General features: G+C 32.9%; 1 long non-coding RNA gene across 4 annotated transcripts in view; it reads left to right on the top strand.

The window, feature by feature from the left end:
- Positions 1 to 19,199, top strand: part of LOC141458249 (uncharacterized) — a 45,371-nt gene that overhangs the window by 14,226 nt on the left and 11,946 nt on the right. The gene's annotated exons all lie outside the window — the stretch shown is intronic.

The following is a 19,199-nucleotide window of genomic DNA, read 5'->3' as shown; positions in this document are numbered from 1 at the left end:
AAATTATTACCATTCAGAATCACTAAATTCAGCCAAACATCGTGGATACAAATCCATTTTTATAGATTTACTAATAGAATAATTGTAGGATAAAATATTCCACAGCAGGAGAAGGCTCGTCCATTGTTACAGAAATAGAGCCAAAACTAAAGGAATAAATGAAATAAAACAATGAATAAAAAGTGGCAAACTAAAAAATAAATTTGCGCTAAATTTATATGGAATAAAATTATTACTCATCAACTTGACACTGCAGAATTGAGGACATCTAGAACATGTTTCAAACTTGCATCCAGCAAATTAAAATAATAATAATAATAATAAGTTCAAAGAAAGGTTACTGACTAAAAAGTCTGTCTACTTCTAAACCAACTTGAAAGAAAAGACAGCCGTTTTGAATAAAAATGTAAACTAAGTTTGGAAGCAACTTCTAACGTTAATAATATTGTGGCATTTAAATTAAATAATTGATTGAACAGTTATTATGGCTGCAAGCCAACTAGCTAAATAAACTTAACTAAATTTGTTTTCCAAGAAGTTAATTTGGAAAAAAAAGAAGAAATAACTCCAAGTCTTGTTTATAATATTCTTCATGTAATCTTGTAAATGGATATGTCTTGAATTTAACATTAGCCAAAAACATGTGTGAGTTGAAAAATGGGAAAATATTTTTATACTTAAATAGCTTTTCATTTTTTATTTGGTTTCAAAATCAATCGAGTACCAAAACAGTTAATTGTGTGACAAAAGGCAGAAAGTGATTCTTTCTTACGAGAACGGAATATTGCAACCACACGAATACTAAAAATTTATGCACAAAATTACTGAAATTGTAATATTATTTATTATTTACGTTAGTAAGCTCATGGTGCCTTCGCGGATTTTGTTAAAAATAAATCAGTTAAAACCCTTAATACTTACTTTTGTGCGTTATTTTTCTATAGATTATACATAAGCCGAATTATCCTTAATAGATTTGCCCATTAATTTAGTTATTTAATTTTTAATACGTCTGAACATGGGTGCGGAATGAGGCAACTGTTAGATGAAGTGATTATGGGCTAGAGGCTTAGTTCTGTTTTAATTTTTTGAGAAAATCACTTTCGTTTAAGGAAAACCATTTTCGATAAGTAACCAAAATGTGTATAACGAGATTATGCTGTTCTCTAATCAGTTGAATACATAAATACAACCATTAAATGAAGTAGTTTATGAATAATAATTTAAAAGAAAGGACTTTATATGGATATAGAACTAGATCGTATTATAGTTTTATATTTCTTAGTCTTGTGGGTGGAACAGGGTCACAAAACTATCTATACAAACTACTATAAGTATTTACTACAAATTGTTTTGTGTTCATGTGACATCTGTTGGTCACATCACGAATTAATAGAGCTAGTTCATGGCGAAATCATTCCTTAAATTGACCTTTCGAAAGACCAAATGGAACACCCACATCGGTGCCATATGGTTTCTGTTCTTTTCATGTTTATACAATGTTATACAATATATTGTTCTGATGAAGGATCCATCTCGAACGATATTTCTAATAGTAATCTAGTTTAATGATTCCATTTATCATGATTTGAGCATAAACATTTCATAATACTGTTCAGTAATTTATTATTTACTCTTTTTCTCTATACAAACAAAATGATTCTAGTTCAGGCACTAATTGAAGAAAAAGAAAAGAATAATCAGAAGGCTAAGACGGAAAAAAAAATTATTAATGATTAGCATTGCGGATCAAACAATGGTTAACATTATTTTGTCATTAAAAACGTTTTCTAAACAAGGAAACTAAGGCAAGCACTACATAGAAAGCATTTAACAAACAAATTTTAGTTCTGAATTATCTAAGCACTAAATCTAATGTCGAACAAATTTGAATTAGAATTATAACTTTCCGGTATAACAGTTGTATAAGAGTTGATCCTCAAAAACTGCACGAAAAAGCATAACTATGAAAAACACCCAACTTCGACGATTTTTGTCTCATAAAATTTGTCTCTCATTTGTCCTATAAAAATTGAAATTCCCAAATTTTCTTTATAATATAGGGCAAATCCTCGTTTAAAAAGTGCAATTTTTTGCAGCAACCCTAAAACGGCATTTTCAGAAATTATTCTTGTTCTTGGTGTTTTATTAGCCGATGATTTAAATTGTCAAAGTTGGTTGTTTTTCTAGATTGCATTTTTCGTCAAAAAGTTTAACAAAGATTAACAACTTAAACAACTGTCATACTGTACTGTTTTAATTTAAAATACATCCAAGTATCAGGCCGATTAACTGAGTCTGTCCATTATTCAATAACGCTGATTGACTTTTGTAATTATTATTTTAAACGTTGTTAATACGTGATAAGGGATTAAAATATCTGGATAATATCAACGTGCTTAATTTGAACAAGAAAAATGTTAATTCTAAATCATTAATATGTAATGTTAGACAACATGTTTGGTTTGTTCTACAAAACTTTGTTATAGTCTCGATATCAACGATGTTGTTAAGGATGCTCAACACGCTAAGGGCTACGCCTTTGGCAGCTAGATAAGAAAGAGCCGCACCAACCTATTGTTCATTGTCCACACTTTTTGACCCGAAACTAACTGACTATAAAAATAAAATAAAAAAAACACTTAACCTAGTTAAACAATATCGCGGACAACAATAACTCAAATTTTATTCATTACCATAAACTAATCTCGTTGTAGATAGATACTATAAATGTAGCTTCCAAATCTATTGTCAAATTTTCGCTTGATAATAATTTACAAATATAAATAATAATAATAATTAGCAGACTTACTTTTGTACTTATTTATTTACAGTTGTAAATGGCTAATAAATAGCCATTCAAGCAAAGATTCTTAGTAGAATTACCAATACTCCATTTTAGGTTTTCAACCAGATTTCCCACAAAGACTTCAATGTTCCTTAAGTTTGCGCGACCTTCTCACAGTAACAAAAGTTCATAACTCATTCTCTTGCTCTCCACAACAATCCATTAATCCAAGAACTTTTTTTCAACTCCAATCCTGGAAATCCCAATACAAACCTGAGACGCCGGTGGCCAAAACTCGTAGATGCAATAAAAGTAATTTGTTGTAAAAATATCCTTCTCTCTTCTGAAACAGTTGAACTCTAATCGCTATTATTCCCACTAATTACTCTCAACTTCTTCACCTCTACTTGTAAATACCGCCATATTTCTCATCCCTCAGTACGTGTTATTAAAACTGTCCAGTAGGACAGTTGTATAAGAGTTGATCGTCAAAAAATGCACGAAAAAGCGTAACATTGAAAAACACCCAACTTTGACTATTTTTTTTTCTGTAAAAGACAATAAAATTCCCAAATTTTCTTTATAATATAGGGCAAATCCTCCTTTATAACTGTATTTTTTTTTGGCAAATCGCAGATTTACAAGATTAAGAGCAACAAGTTACTGAAAATGAGTAAAAACGTAATTTTCATTTTCAAAAATTGGTCTTGTTCTTGTTCTTGTTGTTGTTACGTACCTTTTTTGTAAACAACGTAGCGCCTAAACGCACGAACCGATTTTCATGAATGAGGTGTCATTCGATTCTGAATTTTATGTAGTTGCGCCTTTTGGGGATCTCGACGCTATGTATGCAACGGGAGAGGAGTTGGCTCCATTTATGTAAGGCCCCCCTCTAAAACTAGTATTACCAATAACTCTGTAAATCTTAGCTTGATTTTGATAAATATCTTAGAGGATTGTCAGTGGACAGCTGTTTCATGCACTCATCTTTTGTCCTCATTATATTTACTAGATGCAAATTGATGCAGTTGCAAATATTTCAATAAATAAATTTAAAGAAAAAAAAAATACTTTGCTGTACGTTCATTTGGTAATTCTGCATCGAAGAACTTTGAAAATAACAGCGTTACTTTGTGAATGACGAGGTTTTTAACCTGGCAACGACCACCAAATTTCTGGAACACTGAATTAGAATCAGGAGCTGAATCACTAATAGCAAACTTTCATTAATTAAATTCTAATTTCGCCCTATTCAGCACGATTTTTTCCCTTAAATTCTATGCAAATAATCGCTATTATAGGTACGTGTTAATTCAAGTTTAATTAGGCTGCAATTATAACTTTAAAACATCATAAATAACAGTTAAAATCGAATAAAGAGAGAATTAATAATTAACAGTTAATATAACCTAGCTACTATAACTAGGTCATAGTAATTCCAAACACCCACATTATTTAAACCTACTACAATCGATATGTGTGTATAATAATACATAAATTTTTTTTTATTAATTATATTATAACTGAACAATAAATTAGCTCTGTTTAAGAAACGTTTAATTTTTTTTAATTATTAAGAGTGGAGACACACTAATCATAAATGGAAATATAAAAGAATATCCTTGACGTTTTGAAACATCCCACGTGAGAAAGAGATCGTTTAGCGTTAGCAGAAATTTATGTTTAACCAAACTTGGCAGGTTTAAACTGGACAAGTTATTTAAAAAAAAAAAAAATGATCTACTTTAGCCTTCTTGTGTATCTTTTCACTATTAATAAAATACCCCTCTCTGGGATGGCAACAGAAGGGTGAATTTTTGTGTAAAGATTCTTACTTTATAATAAATAACTAGAAATCGTGTAAATATTGTTGATGTAATCTAGATAAAAATCTAAGCCACTTCTAAGTTCAACGTTAATATAATTACTTTACTTTCAATTTTACTTCAGAACTTTAGATTCCATGAAGAAGATTCATTTGACTCCCTTTTACCACAGTTTTTGTAATTAAATTTGGCTAAAAATTTATTAATTTCAATATTTATAGATGATCACTGTAATAAGATGATTTTATTAATGAACAGCTTCCCAAAAATCTGACTAAAATTGCTGTTTTCTGAAAACAATCGATAAAAAAATTGAATCGAATTGCTCTAATTCCTTTCTCATTCATGCAGAAGTCCTTCAAGATACTTATTTGTGTTCCTTGTTATACCTTTCAATTTTCAATAACATTGCCGATATTTCCTTTGAAGTCCTTTGATGACCTCAAAATGACCCTTTGTAGGAAGCGATAGCTTTCAACCCTCATGCAAAAAGTGCCCTTAAATGAAATTACTACTAAATATAATGTAAACATTTTATTGCTACTAAAAATATAAACTGAGGGTAAGCTTTGTGACCTTCTCCCTACATTGAGCATATGGCCCCTGAAAACCGTTAATTATTCTTTAGTCACAATTAATTTAGCTCAATTGCCTCAAAAGGCCCTAGCTTAAGAACTATTGGCCTAATAAAAGAGGATGTAGAAAGTGTTTTCCGCTTCAGAAATCCAGTTAATATCTTCTGTAAACAACCCTTTTGGCTGTTGTAAATTTTCTACATTTTGAAGGAGGGTTAAAGTCTCCCAGAATCAGGATATTTGAATAAAATTTGTAACAGTGGCAAATCTTTCCATTAACTATTACCATTTTTGGATTTTCATCAAGGAGGCACTAGCATTGACATTTCTATTGTTCTTTAATATTAATTCAAGAAGATATTAAACAATTTTATGACGCGCCTCTATCTTTAGATCATACTCATTATCCAAAATTATTACCCAAAATAATATCATGCTTCAAATAACATACAACATAGTGCCCGAAAGGCAGAACTACCTTTAGGCGCTACGACAATACTAAGACGAAAGAAGGTTCAGGAAATTGGCAAGGTCAGATTTAGAAATAGTAATATCCAGATGTTGTATGCATTAGAAATACATCCTTGATACGTAGCCATGGTGTTCGTTAAAATACAATCAGCGTTTTATACTAAATTGATTGCGGCACCTTCTTAAAATTATTTAATAGTAAAATATTCTTTAGGCCAAGGTTTTTCTATTTTAAATCCACATTCGCCTACACATCTTTTTTTTTTTGTATTTTGTTTAATTATATAATAATTTTTCGGGCCTACACACTAATGAATGAATATCAAATAACTAATAATACAAAATTGTTACGTATTGGGCAGACTGATCGAAAGGTCAAATTTAGGCGTTGGATAAAGCGAAAATAGAATTTTCAAGGTAAATCCTGAATAAGTACTTCTGGAACTGCACCGTGCAAAGTAGTTTAGACACCTGGGGGCAAACCATATGTTTAGCGCCTCTGCTGGGTCCTTTAAAACAATTATTTTGGGAAAAAAGTAATTACCTCTAAAAACAGAACACATAGAAGAGTTAGAGGTATTCATTAATATTCTACATCGAAGGTGATTGAGAATTTATCGGTGAATCGGTCGGGGGTACCCAAACTTTTTACTTTTCCTAACAATAAAGCTATTAATATCGAATAATCGAATTAATATCTCGATATCGAATTGTCTCGATAATAAACGTGCCCAATAAGATATGGAATAGGAGATAGAGATTCTTAAATTACCTCAAAATTTCAACAAATAATCTCCCCGTATCTCCTCTCTCTAAATCTACTATCTTCTTTAAATCTTTTAATTATAAAAACACTCAATCTATAATGCTGCTTTCATTTACAATCTATATTACTGCAAACACTTAATTAGTGAGTGTCTGAAAGTGTTTCCCACTTCGTATTCCTCTAATAATACTTTCTTCATTATTAACATTCGACCAGCTTTTCAATTTCAGAACATATCAACCTAATGCGTAGATACTGTAATTGATAAGTTAATTTTCCTGTTGGATCTCCTCAGGACCTGTCGCTGAAGATAGTGGCCTATTAAAAAGGTTCTTTTAATCTGCTTAATAGAAGAAAGTTCTTTCGTAAAATGCCTTAATTTCATGATCGAACTAAATTAATTATAACTTCAATAGAATTGAATATTTTTCGAAATACCCGTGACGATGGTGTTCACCTCGAAGTTGACACTTCAGGCGTTCTTTTTGGTCTAATTACTACCAAAATTCAATCAAAATTCAGATGATGTGGTAGAAGAACAAGAATTGAATTGCTACACTCCAATAAGCTCTTAGAGAACTAAAAGTTAGAATTAACTGATATTTAAATTAGAAATCAAATTAGGGAGAAATAAGATTTGTGTAAAACATTATGGACTTTTCTGTTAAAATACAAAATTCAATTTAATAAATTATATATATATCATCTTGGTAAATGGGCCTTCATATCAAATGTCGGTTTTATTTTTGAAATTTCATAACCTAATTATAGCGCTGTTTATATTTAGGTTATTTTTCTAAAAATATATCAGAATTTTATATTTAAATAAATCTGGCTCCATGATTTCACAAATTACAGAACGTTGGGCATTATTTGCTGAGCGATTCGTATTAGATTCATATAAATATAGTGGTCAGATAGATTCTAGTAATTTGGTACAGAATTCTCTGCTAGATTTTCGCCGCTACTTGACGGTGTACCGAAGCATGAACTAAACTTTTACAAATGGTTCCCTTTAATTCTGCCTGCGATAGAAATAGTTTTAAAGGATTCAAATGTGTAATAGACTCAAATTTGATGTAAAGTCGACTTAATAGGATTTTGCCTTTGAAGATTCCACGAAGTAGGTTTTTTTGTTAATGAACGACAAATTCCGGAAAAGACTAGAATGTTCTAGTAGAATTAAAAAGATTTGGCCAAATATCAAATTATAAACTTATAACTTATTGAGATAATTTCAATAAATAAACTAGGGAGCTAACTTATTAAATTTAAGAAAGTTTGAACTCTCATTAACAGGTAAAATGCAAACTCTAAATTGCTGAAATACAATTTAATTCTTGGGCAGCTGGTCAGTTCCTTAAATAAACATCAGAGATGGTTATAGGCTGATCAAATATCTTTCCTAGCCCTTTATCTACCTAAACCTTCGCCCTTTTTTATATCTTGCATGGTTATATAAAATTATATAAGTCTACAGAATGTATTTATTGTTCCTGAAACTACACAAATAAGCATTTACCACATTCAGGCGTACTTACTGATCTACTCAATCACAATAATAATGCCATTATTAACAATAAATAATTTAATAAAGTGATAAATAATAAGGGGAATATGTTTATGATAAATAACATTTTTAAAGTTTTGAAAGTAAGGGAAATAAGTGAAGGAAATAAATTGTAAAAGACTTGTGTTAAAATATCACTTATAATAAGGTGAAATAACACTTAAAATAAGTTTAGTCTATTTCTAGGAATGACTGTCTACGACTTGTCAACGTCTTTTAGAAATCTAAAGTAAAGAAATGAATATGTCACCGAGTTTAGATGTTTAATAAACACCAGAATAGATAATGAAGTTGCCAGGGAATATTATTGTATTTCATTCCAATAAATTATTTATTTAAATGTTCTTATTTTAGAAACGGTTTCATTTACAATAAAATATCTTCAACATACTATTTTCTTGTACTTAAATTCAGAAAATAACAGAATTTGGAAAATAACCTCATTATAGAATTAATAAAATCTCCTAGGTAAGAATGAAGAAGCAAACTACTTTCATATTCACTCAAGTGCCTGAAAATAGATACTGAGGAAATGATATATCATTTAAACATAACTTAATGTCAGCCATTAGACAATAAAATCTTACAAAGAAATGATCTCATCTGTAAAATATAGTATATATAACTCTTACAAACAAGCATGTTGCACAGTTTGGGAAAAAATAAGTTATATATAATTTTAGTTAAGATCGGTACATTCTAATAGATTATTAGCTCAATATAGGCAATAGCCATTTGTGAGAAATTTTGGCACACAAAAATTAAAGGAATGCGAAGTAGATGAGATGAAGTAAGACTAAGTTTGCTTTTGACACGCTTAATCTAAGAGATTTATAAATAATGTCTCATCGTATGTTTCTTTAAAGTTGATTAATTTGAGGATTATTAATCACGTCACAGTTAATGGTATCCTGTTCAACAAATTAAAAAGAAAAGTCGAAGTATTGTCTTGAAGTAGACATATTCTGAAGTTAGTCATGTACTTTCTGCCAATTATTTACTATCGTCTTTAAATTTAATATTGGGCCCTCTAAGTATAGAAAGCTTAACATCTCCTTTGACTACAATTAGATTATTGAAATATAAAAATACTAACCAAGAGTTACGGAAAAAGTAAGGAACAATCTCATGTCCAGGAGATCAACATTCGGTATTTAATTAGTGCTTTAGTCACTTTTATAGAACTTTCAGCTAATTAAGATGTAGAGATTATTATTTATATTCAAGATAAAGATTTATGAAACACTGAATCATAAACCAATTAATTATAGTGTTAGAATCAATATTGCACTCTTTACAAATGCAGAAATGTATGCAAAAGGTAGAATAGATAATTGTCAATTTCAGTATTGATTTTTTATTAATTTATTTTACCAATATTTCGATCTACGGACTTATTTCAGGTTTTATGCTTATTACGTTTTAAATGGTGAGAAATATTGTACAATGTCTAAAATGCGGTCTGATGACATTGCACACCTTTTTTTTTACTATCATAACCTGTATTTCAAAATGATTGAAATAACTTTGTTACCATACATTAACATACTGAATGTTGAATTGTTGTTCATTCTTTTTGGTGACTGATTTATAGTTTCAATAGGATGAAAAAATAATTGCCATTTCAGTCGAGTAAAATTTATTTTGCCGAGCTTTCGACCTAGGGACTAGGTCATCTTCAGGGCTGTGGAATTTCTATTAAACAGGTATGTCAGCTAATTTTTAATAGATAATTTGAATTTATTATAACTAGTTTCATTTAATTTTATGGTTAACGTAGATTTTAGACTGTTTTGTATTATAATTGTAGATTAGTGATATGTAAATCTTTTTTAGCATTCTTGTATTTTCTTTGTAGGTAAGTTTACGTATGAAAGGTCTCACTATTTCTATTATATTTCCTCTTTTATTTTGTTTCAGAATATTGCTCATATTATATCCTCCGTCCAGTCTATAGAGGTTGGAGTCCCCTAGTGAACTATTCTTGGACTAGTCCTAAATACCTTTTACAAAATTGATGTGCCCACTCATCCTGACACAATCCTACACCCTCCTCCTCTGATAATGCAAAGATCCTGGTCTCGTATTACCGATCCGATTGTCGTCTAGAGTAGCCTAAAACAACACACTTGCAGATCTTGCACCAGGGTTTCAAAAATGGAAAACTAACTTACATGAAACCAAAAGCAACTTAATTTCCTGTACTTTAAAGAGAGGTATAGTTGCTCCTTCTTCAACCAATCCTTAATCCCGTTTGTCGTCAAAGTATGGTATCTGGAATTTCAATAATAAACGAAAAAGGTAGATGTGACAAGACTCTGCAAACTACAATAATGTAGGAAAACAGTCCAAACTGTAACCTACAAAATAAAAGACTGATTTACTTAAGAATTATAAGACCTATATGGATTTATGAAGCTGAACTGTGGGTTTCAACCGAACCTACCAATTCCCGTCTTATCTAGTCAACCAAATACAAAAAAACCTTCCGTTGAATCACAGACATTCGCTCTTTTTTTTGTCTTCAATCTTAACCCGCCATTATGATATCAATATTCCATTTTGTTTCCAATCTGGTAATAGTAGATATAGGATATGCTTCTTCTGCAATTTCTACTCGAGTCAATCCTCCAATAACCTCATTACCAGCTACCAGCCTCCCTGGAAATCCAAGATGTCGTCTGAATTTGTAATTAACAAAGCACTCTGATTAGGAATGTGCCACGTGTATGTTTCAAAATTTCACCAACAGCATTATCATTGCATGGCGCTGTGTAATTGTAAATAAATAAACGAAAACAAAAACTAATTTAATTTGCTGTATACTAAAAAATTATTTTGTACATAGTCAATTCCATTTGTGTCTCTAAACAATCAAGTTAATAATATTATTTAGATTTTGTAAACAAAAGATTCAAAAGAAATCTACGTGAAACAAAGCAATTAATTTTTAAATAAAGTTTGGAATACGTAACAAGAAATATTTTGTTTTCTCACTTGAATTCAATTGATACATGTTTTACAAGACTGTTACTGAACATTGCCAGTTGGAGGTAAAATTAAGTGACAGAAGCCATCAGTTATTTTCATATTCTTACTGTTTTGTTTATTTATCTGTCCTACTTTTTGTTACACTGTTACCTCATTTAATTAAATTCCATACAAATAAATTAAAAACTCCTACACACTAAACTCTAATAGACAAATATGTAATCATTATTGCGCCATAGAATGTGTCATATTAGATAATAAAACATCTGAATGAGATTTGTTAAATGGTATTAATAAAGAGGGGTCTCCCACTTTTCTTCCCCTTAAAAATATTCGTACAACCTTCGTGGCTAGCTTAGTGGTTGTGGCCAGATAATGAAGAAGAAATACCGAAGGCTTTCCAAAACTGTTGTGAATCAAAAAGCTTGTGTGACGCCTACACTGTCACACCGTCACACTGTTATGAAACTTGTGCACACTTTATTATTTATAATCCGGGTCACCTTGTCAACTTTTTGCATGTTCGAGTGTTGTTATTGTGAATAATCTGGCTGCCACTTATTTTGCTAACAAAATGTATATATATTATTCCGTTTATGTACACAAAATATAGGTTAAATGCTTCGAGTAAGATAAAGTAAGTATGTTAATGTACAAAGCATTTTCATGGTGAACTTCATAGCAAGTTTTATTTAAGTTCTGCCCGGATTTGGAAATTATGCCATTGTCAGAGTTTACTTATTCAAGTTCGGTTTTTATTTTTAGGGACATTCTTCACTGTAAACTTTAAATAGATTTTTTTATACAGGGTGATCCATTTAAAACGCACTAATAACTTTTTAGGAAAGCGGAATTTCTAAAAAACCCAAGAAGTAAGCTATATGTTTTTTTGTGTCTAGTTTTCAAATTTTCCACTCTCGACGCTATATCTTTATTTTTGGCGGAGTTACGGCTAAAAACCCGATTGGGGTTTCATAAGGACCATTGGTTTTGACAATGATTATGAAAACTACATAAAAAACTGTAAACTTCTATCAAATAAAAGCAATCATCATATCATTTTAATGCACCCAGTATGCAAGACAGACTTCTTAGCCTATAATTACAGTAAGAATATCTTGCCAGGGATGGGCGGGTGTTGGTCTAGTGGTCAAGAACGTGGCTTTGTAAGTGGGAGATCCCCAGTTTGAATCCCGCAGGAGCAATCATTCATAATATTTAGTACATCATAATAATTTTTTAAGTAAAATGTAGTCATAGGCGGGATTCGTCCTGGGGATCTTCCACTTGGATAATAAAACAAATTTATCCTGACACACCCACAACCATTACATTACCCTACATTTTTTAAAATCTTCTATTATTATTATTTTTGTTCTTTGCGTCACCAATAACATTTTTCGGAGTCAGAGGACCTCCCAAAACGTGTATTTCTGGTGGAAAATTAATATTGAAAACCGATCACGAATAGATACAATTGTAATTTTGATCTTAAATATCTCGACTAATATTAGGGATGTCGAAACGGGGTTAACGTCATTTCTCACAGTTTTTTTATGTATTTTTCATAATCATTGTCAAAACCAGTGGTCCTTATGGAACCCCAATCGGGTTTTTAGCCGTAACTCCGCCAAAAATAAAGATATAGCGTCGGGGGTGGAAAATTTGAAAACTAGATCCAAAAAAACATATAGTTTACTTCTTGGGTTTTTTCGAAATTCCGCTTTCCTAAAAAGTTATTAGCGATTGGTGCGTTTTAAATGGATCACCCTGTATATGCAAAGGGATATTTTAGACCGTCCCCTTATCCTGATGAAAGCTCCCATCAAGAGTAAGTTCCTATCTAATTCTTCTTAACTGCCCAGTTTTTCTTGAAGAATAGAATAGCTAGTGAGAATAGCTTTCTACTCTCACATTGCAGAAGCTTAGGCTGTATCTCCTGAAGGATGTAGTTCGAATTGCTCAGACAACTATAAATCCTTACATGGCTCAGGCCCAGGACTGTATTTTCATTTTAGTCTTGGTCTGTTACTGTCAGGGCCGAATTTAGATGAAAAGAGGCCCTAGGCTCAGTGATGGCGAACCTATGACCCGCGGGTTAGACACTGACCCACAATTGCTAGGCAACCATTTGTTTGTTTACGCGGGTTGATTTAGATTTTCTAATTGTGTGGATAATTTATATGCAATAACCTTTAGTTTGATCATTACAGTTCTAAAACGCAAATGACGACAAATGCTTTTGTAGTATTAGAAATAAAGCAAAAGTGTTTACAAAATATCAAATAAAATGTATAATTTTACACATATTTTGTTTGTTAAAAAAATCGACAACCCAAAGCAAATAACCATATTTAGATTTTTCTTCAGATAAAACACACTTTTTTTCAGTTATATTTGTAAAAAGAGACTTCCATAGCACTTGTTTCGTCTCGTTTTACCCGTTAAGCTAACTGAATTTTAAAGATGTTTAGTTTTGAAATCATTCAGTTTAAAACTTTTTAAACTTAACTCTTGTGCAAATGGGCATTAGTGACCCAAGAGCTAGTACTAAAAAAAAATGAACAAAATTTGACCCACGTCTCAAAAAGGTTCGCCATCCCTGCCCTAGGCTATTCCACTTATGAAGGCACTTTCACCTCCCACTTTTTAAGTTTGTAAATCACAAGAGAGGTAATAAAATACATCACTACATTCATACATTATTAAAACAGTGTTTTAGTGTACACTGTTTTTAGAATAGTGCAATTTTAATTTTGCTAACAATTTGAAGGTAGGCCCCCCTCTTGATCTTGAAGCCTAGTTTTTTTTTTTGTTTTCTTTTTTTTGGCATTGGCTTCCGCCATACAGCCAACATCGTCTAGGTGCTTATCACTAGAATATCACTTACTCTCCATTCTTACCTACAAATACATTCGCTTCACACATTCATCATTCTACTATATACCGCTATTTACATAAACTACTGCTAATGGATGGAGCAGCACTCTGTGCTCCTGCCATCCTTCTCGCTTAACCAAAATTAAAATCACGTAATCCTTCTCTAAGCATTTTGTTCCATTCATTCTAATTCGGCTATAGCTTCTAAATACATTCATATTTCATTGCTAGCTCTGCTATCGACTTAAGCACATAACTGTTGGTGGAGAATATAATGTCTTCGTAGCGAAATGGTGCATCTAAATACCTGTATATATCGTCAAACATTCGTTTCCTTTCCACCACATAACGTGGACATATCATTATTACATGTTTGAAATCTTCCTCCTCATTGCAATCTACGCAAAGAGGAGAGGACCTTTTGTTGATCCTGTGTAGATACGATCCGCACACCGCGTGGTTCGCTCTCAGCCTGCTTATTGTCGTAACAACCCATTTATTAGTGACAGTTCCTTTAAACCATGGTTGTCTAGGTAACTGATCTGCCATAGTTTTATAGAATCTACCTTTATCACCATTATTGTAATCTGTCTGCCATTTTTGTAGTGCTGCTTTTGCAATTATACCCTTGATATCGGTGTGTGGTAATTTATAATTAGCCATTTCCCCACTATTGGTGGCTTCCTTTGCAAGTGTATCAACAATTTCATTCTCTTTTATACCACAATGACCTCTTACCCACAAAAAATTAATGCAGACTCCCTTCTCTTTAAAAATGGCAATAGTTTCTACAATCTCTGCGATAATGTGATTCATTCCTGCAGACTGGTTGTGTATATGTGATAATTTACACAACGCACTCTGGCTGTCACTAATAATGGTATATTTTTTCTCCGACAACGAATAAATATATTTTAAAGCCGTTAAAATAGCAATTAGCTCCGCTGTATAGATGGACGCCTCATCTTCTAATTTAATTATCGTAAAATAGTTCCGAACCGGATCATACACAGCACTTCCGACTTTATTATTGATTTTGGACCCATCTGTAAATAAACGATATGAGCCCGGATAATGGGAAGAAATGTAATCTTCGAAGGCCGCAGTTCTCATCTTTTCCGGTACCTTTATCAAGTCGAAGGAAGTGTTAACACTTAATTCGCTCAATAAATGTTCGTATTTTAAGTTGTACACATCTAACTTATTATTCGAATATACCTTATCTCTAAAGGTAGAGATTCTAATAAAACTTTCTGTGTAAATGGGGCCTTTCTTTTTTGTCCAATATTTGTGAGTGAGGACTTCGGTATTTAATTGGCTTATTTTGTTATAAATTATTCGGTTCGTGGCTAATTTTTTTAAGACATATCGATCGGACAGTACTTCTATTCTATAAGCGAGCGGTAATTCGCCAGCCTCTGCGTACATTACGTCCACAGGTGTGCTGTTCAAGAATCCGAGACACAATCTGATACATTTATTTTGTAATACGTGAAGGGGTCGCATAACATACTTGCAGGCCTGACCGTACAGAAAACACCCGTAATCCAGTACCGCTCTTATTGTGGCCCTGTAGAACATTAGGGACACCTCCGGGTCCGCCCCCCACTTCCTATGGGAAAAGGCTCGTAATGTGTTGAAGTACTTTTCTATTTTTAGTTCCACGGTTTCGATGTGTTTTTTCCAATTAAGTACTTTGTCCATTGTCAACCCTAAGAATTTTGCGGACATTTGGCATGGAAATTTCCAGTTCGCCAGTACCATCTCACCGGAGAGGCCCAATCTCCTCTTTCTAGTAAAAGGGCAGAGAACTGATTTTGGTTCTGACAGCGACAGCCTGTTCAGAAGTGTCCAGGATTTTAGGTTTACCATAACTTCTTCAAGCGCTTTTTTGCAATCCTCAGAAGTTTTTTGTGTTGTGTAGATGCACACGTCGTCGGCGTATTGTAGCATTTTAACATTTTCGACCAACACTGTCTCTATATCCGCTACATACATAGAGTACAGGATTGGGCTTAAAATGCTTCCTTGCGGTAAGCCTATCTGGGTCAGCTGGGGGCCTTCCAGAAGGTTGTTTATTTTTAAGAAGATCTGTCTGTTTGATATTAGTTCGATAATATTCCTAATAAATTTACCCGGCAATTTAAATTTTTCTAACTTTTTTGCTAGTATAGGTATTAGAACCGAGTCATAAGCAGCGGTAAAATCTAAAAACAATGCTAATGTTATTTTGTTGGTCGTGAAACCCAACTGAATGTCGGTAACGAGCTCAGTCTGACTATCCTGTACCGATCTGCCTTTCCTAAACCCGCATTGGCTATTCGGAAGTAAACCTTTTGACTCCAGCCACCATTCCAACCTGTTTTTCACCATCCTTTCGAACGTCTTCATGACGCAAGAAGACAGCGAAATTGGTCGATATGACTCACATTGGTCCCTATTTTTATTTCTCTTCAATATCGGACTTATTAAATAATTTTTCCACTGTTGTGGGTATTCACCTTTACTCCACATTTCGTTATACAATTGTAACAGCCTGTATTTAGCCGCTAAGGGAAGGTGAAAAATCATTGCGTAATGTATTTGATCCATTCCTGGGGCCGTATTCGTGTGGTTTTTGATAGCTCTTTTAAACTCATTGATGGTAAACGGTTTTAATAGCGTATGTTTATCATTATTATTGCCCATTAATTCTATTTTATTTTGTGTAAAAGGGGGAGCTAATTTGTTTATAAAATCGTTGGACCAGTCACCTTTAACTATTGGAATGTAACTATTTGGTGGGGTCATTAAAGATTTGATTTTTTTCCATATTAGCCTTATTGGAGTATTTTTGTTCAAATTTTCACAAAAATTCCTCCAATGTTTCGTTTTGCTTTCTTTAATAATTAATTTCGTCTTAGCAGTTTGTTTTTTATATTCTATATAATTGTCGTAGTTAGGATTCAACTTATATTTTCTAAATGCATCTTTCCTGCTTGCTACACTGGTTTTACATTTCTCGTCCCACCAGCATTTACTACGCGAGGTTACCCGTGGATTTAATTTAGGTATAGCTTTTTCATTTACAATATTTAAAACATTTATGAAACTGTCATAATCTTCTACACTGGAAATAGCCTCATCTAACCTATTTTGGAACGTCGGCCAATCGGCTTTCTTTAAATTCCATGTCCGGAAATTCTGTCGACAAATACATTCTAAGCATTTTTCATTCGTTTCTATAATAATGGGAAAGTGATTTGAGCCCATTGTATCATCCATTACGGACCAGGAAAATTTTGAAGCAATTTGTGCGGTGCAAATCGTAATATCTAAGGCCGAATTATTTTTTTGTTTTAAATTATTCAATAAAGTGGGCGCTCCGTCATTCAAATAAACTAAATTGTTATCTTGTATTGCTTCTAATAGATAGCGACCCTTAGACTCAGTGTAACTAGAGCCAAACGCTTGGCTGTGTACATTGAAGTCACCAGCAACCACAAAGGGAGGGGATATACTCTGAAAGAGTGAATTCCATTCGCGATATGTTATTTTATTCTCCGGGTTGTTGTATATCGAAATTACCGACAATTCATCCTTAAAAAATGGAATTTTAACGCCCACAGTCATCAGCTTATTTATTTTGTACAAATTGGTAATTTCTTTAAAAGGGATATCATTTTTAATTAGTATCGCTGTACCGCCCTTTCCGTCCATTCTGTCGTTTCTCACTATATTAAAATGTGTAAATTTTATAATTGACTTTGGCTTAAACCAAGTTTCGCTTAATATAGCTACATTTATTTTTTCATCGCCTAGACAGATTTCCAAGCTGCCTTTGTTGGAAACGGCTGATCTTGCGTTCCATTGTAGTATTTTTATTTTATTCATGTGTTGTAAATGAAAGTATACTTAGTAAAACTATGAGATATTATATACACTGTACAGTTAAAAAGTATTTGTTACTTAATAACAGTAACCAATTGGAAATTTACATTGCCTCGTTCAAACTTATCACTTTATCTTTGATTAGTAATCTCAGTTTGTCGTCAGGTATTTTTAATTCTATTCCATTTATACTCTTTAAAATGGAGTATACCGCTTCATATAATATATCTAAATGGGGATCCTGTTGAAGGGATTTCGCAGTTTTCATTACCTCTGAGGGGCGGTATGGGTTTTGAGGAATTAATCCTCCTGGTGTACTTTTACTCGTACCCGGTTGAATTAATTGGTCGTTAATCAATTTTTTATCGAAATTAGGGGACACCTCAAACCTATTTCTTTTGGTTTTCCTCTTATAAGAGATGGTAGACGCGAATGGCCTATTATCGTTACCTACGAGTTTATTTAGTAAGGGGAATTCTTTTAGACTATCTAAAGTGGGGGCTTGTTTTTCCGCTAAGACGGCAAACGAGTTACTGGATAGCAATCTTCTTGCGTCCAGGTATGAGATATTCTTCTCGCCCATTAATTGCTTTAGAGTTTTCTCTTTCTTATATTGGGGACACATATTCACGTTAGTTGCCAAATGGCTAGCACTGCCGCAATTCACACACTTAGGTGTGTTATCTTTACATTGAGATGCTTCATGATTCTCCCCACATTTCCCACATCTTACATTCCCTTTACATTGGTCTTTAAAGTGACCAAATCGTAAACACTGTTTACATTGTATAACATTTTGAACGTAATTGTGCACTTCGCATCTTACGTAATGTATATACACGTATTGTGGTAACTGCTGTCCCCTAACCGAGAACAAAACCGACCGAGTGGGAACGAATTTTGTTTCTTTCGTATCCCTGTCTATCACTTTTCGCTTTAATCTTCTGATTTCTATTAGCTGGTATTCAGCCCCTAATGGGCCCCTCATAACCTCCTTTATCTCCTCTTCTGTCAGATCCGTGTATACATCCCTAATTACTCCCCTTCTCTGCAATAAATATCTGGGTATGTATACTCGGAACCCCTTTTCCTTTAGAATTGCGGAACTCACTAATCTGTTGGCCGCTACCCCATTGTTCATCTCAACTCTCATTCTATTTACGCCGAGCTTTTTAATTCCGTCGATACTTTTGGCAATGTCTATGTGTTTTTCGTATAATAGTTTCCCAACTGACATTGGGTGCACCCTCGAAAGCCCCTTCTTGTCCTTGTTAGTGCTTTCCACTATAACATAAAAGGGTCCTAAATCCGTACTTTGATATGCCATATTTGTGTATCCATTTGTACTTTTGTTCGCCTTGGTGTAAATTTGTTCATCACTTACCTTGTTTGCTTCTTGGTTGGTGCTTACCTCAGTCAGTTCCATAGCTACCTTCACATCCGGTTGGCGCAACATGCTTCT

Source organism: Rhodnius prolixus, unplaced genomic scaffold (genome assembly GCF_049639745.1).
Source record: "Rhodnius prolixus isolate KJV_2025 unplaced genomic scaffold, Rpr scaffold_5, whole genome shotgun sequence".
Taxonomy (NCBI): domain Eukaryota; kingdom Metazoa; phylum Arthropoda; class Insecta; order Hemiptera; family Reduviidae; genus Rhodnius; species Rhodnius prolixus.
Note: the sequence above shows the minus strand (reverse complement) of the source record. Positions and strands in the feature narration are given on the sequence as shown.